The sequence below is a fragment of the Nicotiana tabacum genome, chromosome 1 (genome assembly GCF_000715075.1).
Source record: "Nicotiana tabacum cultivar K326 chromosome 1, ASM71507v2, whole genome shotgun sequence".
NCBI lineage: Eukaryota > Viridiplantae > Streptophyta > Magnoliopsida > Solanales > Solanaceae > Nicotiana > Nicotiana tabacum.
In genome coordinates, this window is record NC_134080.1 from 42,062,549 (window position 1) to 42,074,425 (window position 11,877).

An 11,877-nucleotide genomic window follows, 5' to 3' on the forward strand; every position below is an offset into this window, starting at 1 on the left:
ATGATGGAATTTCATCTGTAATGTGGGGTCGTCGCCCTTGATTGAATGCATTAATTTTGCCGGTGTTATGATCTTCTTCAATTCGCCTTTGGGCGGGTATTGTGAAATGGTGTCGAGGAAGCGTTTGTTAGAGATCGCGGTGTGCGGTGGTTCAGGATCGAATCAGTGCTTCTAATGTTGACGGCTCGAGAAAGATGATCTTCAGAAAGGTTTAAAGTAGCAGCGATCTGTTGGTTCAAGTGCTACAGAGATAGATATTGATTTTAGACAACAACTGAGCAGCAAAGGATGAGGAAGGGCATATGAAAAGTGTCAAGCAGTGGTTAAATTTCTAGAATGCCAGGTGTAAGAAGCTAAAGTCGAGTAGTGCTTAAAGGAGTGAGTTTGACCAAAGTGGGAGAGTGACAAAGTAGCATATGGGTTCAGTGGCAGGGTACCTACACACATTGAGGAAAGTTTAGAGTGATTTGGGAATTTAGCGGATGGTGATTGGGTCTACAGGCTTAATTTGAATTATTGGCTATTATATAGCGGGAGATTGGATGCAACCGAAATAAGTTGCTTGATATGAAGAAGGATGCAACATAACTTTGAGCTTATACATATTGTCGTACATTTAGTTGATATCCATAAGGAGTGAACGAACTGTTATAGCTGGTGAATGAGAACGAGCTCAGGATGGGTTATTGATGTCGTAGTGATTGTACCTCGTGCAGCGACGTTGGAAGATATCTGCATGCAATATCCACAGGTGGATTATCTCCTGTGAGCAGGTCAGCGATCGCGTAATTGGCAAAGCTTCTACGAACAATTATACTGACTATCCAGTATAAGGTCGAATATGTGAATGTTGCTAGAGATATAGAGTGTTCATGAAATGCTAACTGAAGGATTTTGAGGAATTTAGCAGTTTGATTGCGCAAGGTTATGTCAATAAGAGATAAAGAATCTTGGTGGGTTCCAGAGTATGCAATAGGCGGCTCCAAGCTAAGTGGGATAGTCCCACCACCTACGATTGGGTTGCATGGTTATCTACTTGTGAGGTTTCCGGTTATCGGCATATTGGTGAGTTATTTCAGCTAAGGAAAAAGAATATACGTGGTGATTTGAGCAAATGATTGAGAAATGTGTGCCATAAATGGCCTTATCGATTCTTGTCTGGGCTTTGGGAAGACTCAGAATTTGTGTTTCGTACAGAGGTGATTTACAAGGGAAGTGATTCATTCGGGTGCTTCATAGAGATCAGTGTTCATGTGCCAACGGAGCCTTGGAGTTGATTATATTCGGGACCAAGCCAGAGTGGGTGACTCTCAACAGCGGACCTAGTGAATTCAAAGGTTAAAAATGCAGTGCCTAAGGATTTCAAGCCTACGGTATGGTTAAGAATCGAGCTTTTGCAGTGGATTATGATAAGAGTCTCGAATATTCTATGATATCTTCGGCTTGCATCGTAGCATTTGGAGGAATAAGAGAAAGAGACTTCGGATTCATAGAGTAATTATCGGAACGGGCATATCAGTTGAGGATGTGAGCATGCGCACAAGGAGGGTATGAGATGATTTGTAGGATTTGAGACAGCATGGCCTCGTGATACAAGGCCACTCAAGATGATTGTGGATTGAGTTTGTTATGTGTTTAATGGAGTTATTATTATTTCTAAGACAATCAAGGATAAATTGGAAGAAGTTAGATTGGTTAGCCATGGTTGAATTGGCATATTGGTGGCAGTGATCGGTTCCTTCTGCGTGATTAAGTTATGCATGTGATTTGTGACGGCACATGGGAGGTTTAATGGCCGTCGTAATTGATTTTATTTGGGATTATTCAAGTATTATGGCCTGTTATGTGTAGGCTGATCCCAGAAGGGTTATGGTGGTTTAGACCACTATTTGAGGATTTGCATGTTCTACGATTATGAGAATGCACTCGTGTGTTGCTATGGTTCTCTTGGAATGAGCTAAGTAAAATGTTCTGTATGAGTAAGTGTATACCCTATAAGTGGTTCAGGGAGTATGGTATGATTCTTATGCTACCGCATATTAGCATGTTAGGTGCAGTGAGTGGTATGAAACTTGCAAGTAAGGATCAAGGTTGCGGTTCGGTATTGACAAGGATGTCACGAGCTCAGATGAGCAGGAACAAAATTTGGATGTCTAGAGTAAGCTGGTATTGTCTTCAACACCTGAGATCAGCGTCTTGTGCAAGAGTCTTTGTGTATTGATCTGCAGATTCTTGATTTGCTTTACAACATTAATGCAGCCGGTGGTAAGGATGTGCAGACTTGTTACCTGGTACGGAAGGCAGTGGGAGCATATCTCACAAGAAGATTGTATAAGTGTGACATGTAGTTACTTGATAGATCGAAGATTTAAACCAAGTATGAAGATTGTGGTAATATCGCTAATTTAAGAATTTATTCTTAGAGGGCATTCGGTTCATCGGGTTCTAGACTGTGGAGGTTTACTCCGGTTATGATGGTTGTTCTTGCGAGTTATAGGAAAAAAGGGTTATTATGGGCCCTTGAAAGGTTATTAGCCTAGTATAGTGCAATCAGAATCGGCTTGTGCTCTGTGGATAGATTTAAATATGAATATGAGCTCTATGTTGGACCATATGTGTTCATTTCAGCATAGCGCTCCTCATGGAGGAGTATTCAGACGTTGGATGTTATTTCGTCGTCTATTTCATGTAATACTATATTGTGTCGTGTGAGTTGTGAAATGGCTTGATAATTTTCTTATGTATTGAGGTTCTGGGTAACGATGGTATTACATGAGCAAGATAGCTCTTGAGATTTAGATCATACATCGCATCTAAGTTGTGCTGGAGTTTTGTAGCGTATGACGATATCTGTCTCCCCAGGGATGGTATTATGAACTTAGCGTGCTTGTGGCTGATATTCGGTATTTTGTAGTAATGAGCACTCTAGCTCAGTATGTATCTCCTTATATAAATTTTATGTGTGGATCGGGTGGCACGCCGCCACGGGTATGTTGTTTGGACCAGGTTGCACGCCGCAATAGTGTGATGTTGAGTACAGTCCCCTATATTCTATTTTGTGTGCTTTGTTTTCCATTTTTCTGAGAAAGGTTTGTGACACCTTTTTGGTGGTCTAATTAGTTGCGTGAGTTGAGTAGTCCATTCCAGAGTTCGATTTCCTTATGTATCACTTTCAAGTTTGTATCCTATCGACATATTTTGGCATCATATGAGACTTTTGGTCATGTCTGGGGTGGCTTATTACCTAAGCATCTTGTACTGGGTGAGACGAGATTATTGGATCTAGGATCAGTGCGAACAGATTATATGAAGCATATTGAAGGGCAAACGCCATTATTTGGTTTAGAATGAGATACTGATTCTAGTCAGGAGTATAGACTCAATGATTTGTTGACTCGACAATTGGTTATGAATTTCTACATATCCCTTCCATCGTGGCGGTATTGTAAAAGTTGGAAAAATACTTATATATTGGGAGCATCAGATTCATGGAATTTCGGCTATTGTTATCAGAGGATGTTATTATGGTCACATGAGATATGCAGTGCAAAGTGTGAATTCAGCAAAGGTATGCAATCATGTATTGGTGCATCGTGTAGTGATTGATACGGTGTTCGTAGGTTGAAAACATGCCTGGTAGAGAATTTCAGGTGTTGGAATTGAGTTCTAGGTTTATTTGCTTGAATAAAAGAGGATATCTTCAGATTTGCTCGAGCTAATGTGCTCAACTGAGTTGTGGTAGCACGGGTAGGTGCCCGAGGTGTTTAACAGTGATTTTAGACAACTCCAACGAAGTTCTTAGCACGTTCAAGGATGAACATATGTTTAAGTGGGAGAGAATGTAATGACCCGATCGGTTGTTTTGAGTTCTATCATGTCGTTCAGCGGTTTGAGGCCGTGAGCAGCTTCACTTCAAGTATTATGACTTGTGCGCATAGTCGGAATTGAAATTCGGGGAGTTCAAAGTTGATTTGGAAAGAGAATTCTCATTTTAGAAGCTTAAAAATGGAAGAAACTGACTAAGGGTTGATTTTGAGTGAACGACTTCGGAATTGGGATTTGAAGGTTCCAATAGGTTCGTATGATAATTTTGGACTTGGGCGTATGTCCGGATTGTATTTGGATGATCTGGGAGCGTTTTGGCGCATATTGTGGAAATTAGCATTTTGGAAGAATTTCATAAATTTGGTTGAAAAGCATTTCAATGTTATCGGTGTCCGTTTGGGATTCTGAGTTTGGGAATAGCTCCGTATGGTGATTCTGGTATTGGAAGCTCTTTCGGAAGTGGATTCGGAGGTCCGTAGGTCATTTTGGAGTCATTTAACTAAGGTTAGTAATTTGAAGGTTTTTGAGAAGTTTGACCAGAAGTGGACTTTTTAATATCGGGGTCGGATTCCAATTCCGAAGGTTGGAGTAGGTCTGTAATGCCGACTATGACTTGTGTGCAAAATTTGAGGTCAATCGGACGAGATATGATAGGTTTCGGAATCGAATGCTGAAGTTTGAAGTTCTAAAGTTCATTAAGCTTGAATTGGGTTGTGATTCGTGATTTTGATGTTGTGTGATGTGATTTGGAGGCTCGACTAAGTTTATAATGTGTTTTGGGATGTATTGGTACAATTGGATGAGGTCCTGGGGGGCCTCGGGTGGATTTTGGGTGATTAACGGATCGAATTTGGAGTTAGAAGAAGAATTGAGCAGCTGCCTTCTAGTGTAACCGCACCTGCGAGACTTGGGCCGCAGGTGCGGGGCCGCAAAAGCAACTCTATAGGTCGCAAAGCTGTTTTGGCTGGGAGTGATGGGACCGCAGATGCATTCATCTCGCTGCAGAAGCATGACCGCACCTGCGGAAGGGAAGGCGCAGAAGTGGAAATGGGCTGGAAGCCCTGGACCACAGAAGCGGTAATTTGTTCGCACCTGCGGAACCGCAGAAGCGATCAAGTGACCACAGGTGCGAAGAATCGCTGGGTAGTGTGTTTATTTAAATGACGGGTTTTGGCTCATTTCATCTCAAATCTTTCGTGAGAGCCGATTTTTGGAGCAACTTGGGAGTGTCATTTTCATCACCAAGTATGAGGTAAGTAGTTTCTAGTAGTTTTGAGTTATATACATTATTATATAGGGATTTGAACATGGAAGTTAGTGGAAATTGTGGGGTTTTTGGTAGAAAATCTAAATTTGATATTTTTTTTGATTTTGACCATGAATTTGGGCATGAAATTGGAAATAAATTATATATTTAAGTTCACGGGGTTATAGGTAAAGTTTATCTTCGAGAAATTTCGAAATCCGGGCACGTGGGCTCGAGGGTGATTTTATCGATTTTTCGAGCGGAGTTAGGAATTTGTTGTAAATTGAATTATTATGAGTGTTCGAGCGTATATTAATGGGTTTGCATAATTATTGGCTAGTTTCGGAGTGTTGTGCATTGATTTGAGTTGATTGAAGGGCCTGGAAGCCGGTTATGGAACTGCAGAATAAGATAAGTCTCCTTTCTAACCTTATAAGAGGGAATTATTCTCATAGGTAAAATAATTGAATATGTGGGGGCTACGTACGCACGAGGTGACGAGAGTCCGTGCGTAACTACTATTATGCTTAAGTCCAGGTAGTCTAGGACCTAAAAGCATGCTTTACTTGTCGTACTTGTAACTTTATTGATAATTTAAAAGGGATTAAATCGTATCGAACTCGGTAAACAAATTTCTAAAGGGCTAAATATCACTTTCTGGACTGTTAAAAGAGAAGTTGTCATTTCCTTTGGTAATTGTTTCCCTGATGAAGTCTTGATTGACTGTTTGAATGTGTGTATCTATGTGTACCTGTGTCGCAGGTATAATTCGCAAGCGGGGTAATTTTTTATTTATATTTGACCGCATCGCATGTATCATTCGCGAGCGGGGTAATTGATGCATATATGGTTCGCGCCATTCGACCCTCTGGCAGTGCACAATTTAAATATTATGTTGGATCGGATCGTACGACCTCAGCATTATTTGCATATGCTTGCATTGCTTGCCTGGAAATTTACAAATAATGATATTGCCGCCTTGGCCTGAGATTAATTGGTAAATGATGAAATATAAATTTGAAAATCTCTTATTATTAAAAGAATTGTTTACCCGCTCCAGATTTATGAGTTTGGAGTCGCCTTATAAAATCCATGATTTTTCACACTACTGATATTTTATTATTGGACCACTAGTAAGTGTCGAAGTCGACTTCTCGTCACTGCTTCTTCGAGGTTAGCCTGGATACTTTTTGAGTACGAGTTGTTTTCGTACTCATACTACACTTGCTGTGCATTTTTGTTGCACAGGCACATGTATGTCTAGTGGATTCATTGCGCGCAGTAGCATGGTTGATACAGAGACTTAGGTGAGCTGCATCTCTCGAGGCGACCCGCATCAACCAGAGTCTCCTTCAGAGTATTGTATTTTCTTTTCTGTCAATTTGTATTTCGGACTGTTGTGGTATTGCATTTTATTTCCTAAAAATTACTCATGCACTTGTGACATCGGGTTCTGGGAGGACTATGTGATTATTCAGTATGTAAACCTGTTAAACACATCATTATTTTTTCAGTGAAATTTATTATTTATTGTTTAATGTAAGGAAAATAAATGGTTTTAAAAAATACTAAAAGATGAGAATTTAGTTAACTTCTTGGTGTTGGCTTGTCTGACAGTGGTGTCCTGCGCCATCACGATCTTTATTGGATTTTGGGTCGTGACAAAAATCCAGTGGGAAAAAACTCTAGTGAAGGAAAAAGAGTACACATATTTAGAAATACGCCTTTTGGTTGCCTCATTAAAAACCTTGCAAGAAAAACCTAGTGGGACAAAACCTTATAAGGGAAAAAGAGTACAACGCGTATTAACTCCCCCTGGTGAGAGAATCAATTCACATCCTTGAGCCTTCACATTCCAATATTGTGCACCATCTTCAAGAGATCATTGGTAGAGATTTGATAAATAAATCAACCATATTAACTTAAATGAATATGTTGCACCTTGAAATCATCATTCTTGAGAGATATGTAATGTCTTCATAAAATGCTGTAGAATGGCCTTTTCAATATCTCTATAGAGATTCTTGCTATCATATTATCATGCTTATAGTTATAGCAAGATACATATGTGCATAAATTGCACTTAGGATTAATACTTCATGACCATGAATTCTATATGCTTTAAGCAATTTAAATCCTTCAGGGATTGTTAAGTCATATAAGCCAAATAAATAGATTTTAGATGCATATCAAGTTTTCATGTCAAGCTAGACATATAAGATAGATAAAGGTGATAACACACACCATTGACTTTATACTTTCAAGTGTTTGAACTGCAGGTCCAAAACTACATGTCTTTCATATGGAATCAATTCTACTTGAATTGTTTCTCCAAGCTTAAGATCCTCATATATATTTAGCGCTATCATAGATGTTGTCGACGAACATTTTATATCAGTTTCAACATTTTTAATACAAACATAACATAAAGATCTCTTCATTCATTTCAGGTACCTGAATCTCTCTTGAGATTTTATGAAGTGTTATGTCATGTGATCTTCTAGATCACTTGCATCCTTTATTATTGTCATTTGCTCATCTTCTTTTTCAAGAAGTTTATTTGAAACCGATTTGTCTATACGCTTTATGCGTACCATAGACTTTGTCCTTCTAGGACTTATTCTAATAAGAATATTTTCAGTAAGAATATAGTTACTTTCTTTAGGTCAGCAAATACGTCTGGCATACTTTGCAATATATTATAAATGAATTATCCTTTTATAAACTTCATGTTCATATTATCTTATTCGAGGATCTATATATAGAAATGATAATTCATTCCACGTAACTTTTTCTCAACCATTTATCTTGTCTCCCCCTCATGTTATAAAAACTAACTTTCTTCCTCAATTTTGGGAACCCATCTTTGTGCATTATGGTGTTAATAAAAATATACACCGCACATCAATAATATAAGATGGAATTATTTGGTTCCTGACCCTGAACCATTTTTGAGGAGAGAATGCAATATACTTTCGTATATAACGTATATCAAACTGATATAGATAATTTTGTTCTCATTAAAAATAATTTAGCTATTAAGTGGAGGTACTCAATAAATTATTTTGCTAAAGCAACTGTGATGTAAACAAACTAATCAAGATGAATTGCCTTGAATAGAAATCTGGAAATTATGCTCTAAATTAAATTATTGAGCAAGTTACCTAGCAAATACCAGGTTGGGGGTTAATAATAATCGTACATATAATCATCTTATAGATGCAACTTATGTGGTATACATGGTAAGTGAATGTGCCCATATTCACCTTTGATATTTTCAGTATTTATGGGATTCAATCCCAATTTTAATTGGTCTATTAATTTATAAGAACAAGCAACATAAGAGAATTCGTAAAGAACTTTCTAGTTCTTTAATAATTACCCATGTGAATTCTCTTTTATCTTTGCACATCATACTTAAATTAACATGGCTAAACTAGTCATGCCAACTGGATAAATTATCAATAATGATAAACTTTAGATTTACACCATGACGTGTGTAATTATCAATAAACTTCAAGTTTATTATGATAATGAGTTTTTATATCAATAAACTTCTACTTTATTGTGGCATTCTTTTATTTGTATAGTACAAATCAGAGAATAAAGCTAGTAACTTTTTACATACATATTACCCTGCTACAAGTTGTAGTAACGGAAGATATTAAATCTTTTCTTTATTTATAGTCTCAATATAACCAACCGCTTTCGCGAATATTTTAGAAACTCAATAAGTTTCTTTGAGACTTACTACGCCACAATAAATTGACATGATAATCAATTCCTCCAAAATAGTAATAATTGGCTCTTCTAAAGCTCACAATTAATTTTGTACTACTAAATACTCATCAACATCCATATGGTGAATATCTCTTTTAAAGAGAAAGTAATACCATTATGGTTACGGTCAAAATTATATGCAAGATCTGTTTCTCGCATTACCGCTGTCTTTAAATAATCACATCCAAAATATTTTGGCGTACAATAAGTATGTGACCAATGACCATTTATGCCGTAATAATGATATTATTTTCTTATTTCCTCTCAAACCTTCTTCTAGAGGTGAGTGTGGTATATACCACTAGCACACTCATATTCTTCCAAGAATGAATATGTATTCATAAAGCACATGTTGTCACATTCACATCATAAATGGACCATAATTATCTATATGTGCTTTACAAAATCTCATGTCAAATCGATGACAAATATTATTTTCACAAAGTGAAGGATTATTTTGAGAATTCTTATTGTTCTCATTACCACATTGATGACGATTATAATTTCGTCTATTGCCACATCCACATCCATTGATATATTCATGGTAATAATTTTGTCTTCTTTCAGACGTATCACATATTGCTATCACATTCTCTTAAGGAAACGAAAATGAAGCAAATTCAATGGGACGGGTTTCCACTTTTTTTGCTCACAATCATACATGAATTTGATCATGGCAAGACAGAAATTTTACCACTTCGGGTGGTTATAATTTCTTACAAACTACATTAGAGTTATAATCAAGCATTGTTGTCTTTGCTTGTATATAAAATTAAATTATAGAATTTCAAAAATTTAAAAGAGAAAAATAAAGTAAAATACTTACCTTAAATCTAGAATTTAATCATGAAGGAAGTTCATGGAACAATTGACAATCATTATGCTCAACCCCAAAGCTTCTATTCAATTGGTTAGAGTCTCGTGCTGATAACGTGTTATAAAACAACGGGAAAGGGCTAAAAATATCCCTGTAGTATCACAAATGGTTTAGTATCGAACTTCGTCCACCTATTTATCCGAAAATACACTCAACGTTATCTTCGGGCTTGATATTACCCTCGCGACTAACGGAACCATATGTGGTCCCCCATTTAATGCGTTGTCAAGATTTTATTGCGCCATGTGGCTATATGGCTCCAATCACTTACAACCCGTCCAAATATCCACCCGCCCCATTTTTCGGACCAACCCATGGTAAAACAAATATATTTCACCTATTAAATTCATTTTAACCCCATTTATTCAATTACCATGTCTTTTTTACCAAATTAGCCCTAATATATTTCACCTGCATTTTCAATATGTAAGCTGCAGGCTTCTCTCTCTTGAGCTTAATCATATGACTTAAAACTTTGGTATAAAGACTCACCATTTACTTGAATTTCAATCCATTCATCAAACTTCCTTCTGGCTATTTCACCACCAACTGAAGTTGCTTTTCTTCTTTTGTAAAATGGTGTCTCAAAGAAGTTCCTCTACCTTCAATCAGCTGCTTCAAACTCTTCTTCTGATCTTCTTCTTCCTCTTCATTACTAATTACCCTTTTTGTTCTACATTCACATCTTCTCTGTTTTCACTGAATTGATCAATTGTTGAGGATGCTGGGGACTTTTGATAGCTTCTTCTTTGATATTCACCGGTGATTTTCTTGTTCTTTTTGACATACTAATATCATAACGAGTTTTCTTGGAAAACATTCACTTTCCATATTTTTTTTCTTCTTGGTTGTTTTACTATTTGTTTGAGGTGCTTTTTCACAATCGGGTAATTAAATAATTCCAAAAGCTTACTATTGAAATGGTTGCTTAAGGGTAAGTTTTGGAGTAATTTTTAAAGATAATTAATTTGGTGAAGAATATGGGGTAATTGAAGAAATGGGGTTAAAATGAATTGGGTAGGTGAAATATATTTGTTTTACCATGAGTTGGTGCAAAAAATGGGGTGGGTTGTAAGTGATTGGGGTCATACAGCCACGTGACGCAATGAAATCATGACAACGCATTAATGGGGGGACCACAGATGGCTCCGTTAGTCGCGGGGATAATATCAGGCACGAAGATAACGTTGAGTGTATTTTCGGACAAATAGGTGGACGGAACTCGATACTAAACCATTTGTGATACTACAAGGTTATTTTTAGCCCTTTTCCGATAAAACAATAAAAGAAAAAGAACGGTATTGCAAAGAAAAGTAAGGAGAGAGAATTCTTATTGATTTTGGATCAACTACAATGGAATATAACCCCTCTATTTATAAGGGAAAAGTGACTTAGCCACCAACTAACAAACCCTAAAATCTCTCTAAAACCTTAAATAGAATTCTATTTATAACAGTATTAGTATTTTCAGTATTTTTCTTTTCATTTTCTCCAATATTAACCTCCGACTATTTTTTATATTTAAGCAGTTGGATAAATGGGAAAAAAGCACAAATATCTAGATTTACAACTGGTAATTAAAAAATAACTACAGTTTGAAAAGTAATCAAAATTTAGCCACTTTTTCATGTAGAGATAAAAATCTAAACAAAAGAACTCTTAAGAATTCAAAATATTCCAGCATAATAGGCTGGAATTCGATTTGTTTACATATGAGCTTCCATCATAATGTGTGTCACGGCCCGAATTCCCCACCGACAGGACCGTGATGGCGCCTAACATTGTATCCGCTAGGCAAGCCAACGTTACAGAATATTTCACCTTTCTCCTTTATCTTTTAATAATTAAAACTTAACAAAAGTAATTCAGCGGAAATAAATACGGAAGAACACAGTTTAAAAGATTATCTTTATGCTAATGATGAAAATTGAAATGAATTCCACCCTGAACTGGTGTCACAACTCACGAACTTTCTACGAATACTACAAATAATGGTCTGAACAAAAAGTTTACATCTGTCTTCAAAGTAGATAAAACAGAAATGAAATAGGATAGAAGGGGACGCCAAGGCCTGCGGATGCCTGCAAGAATACCTTGGGTCTCCATAATGCAGCAACAACAACCAACCTCTCGATCAGCCACTAGCTCC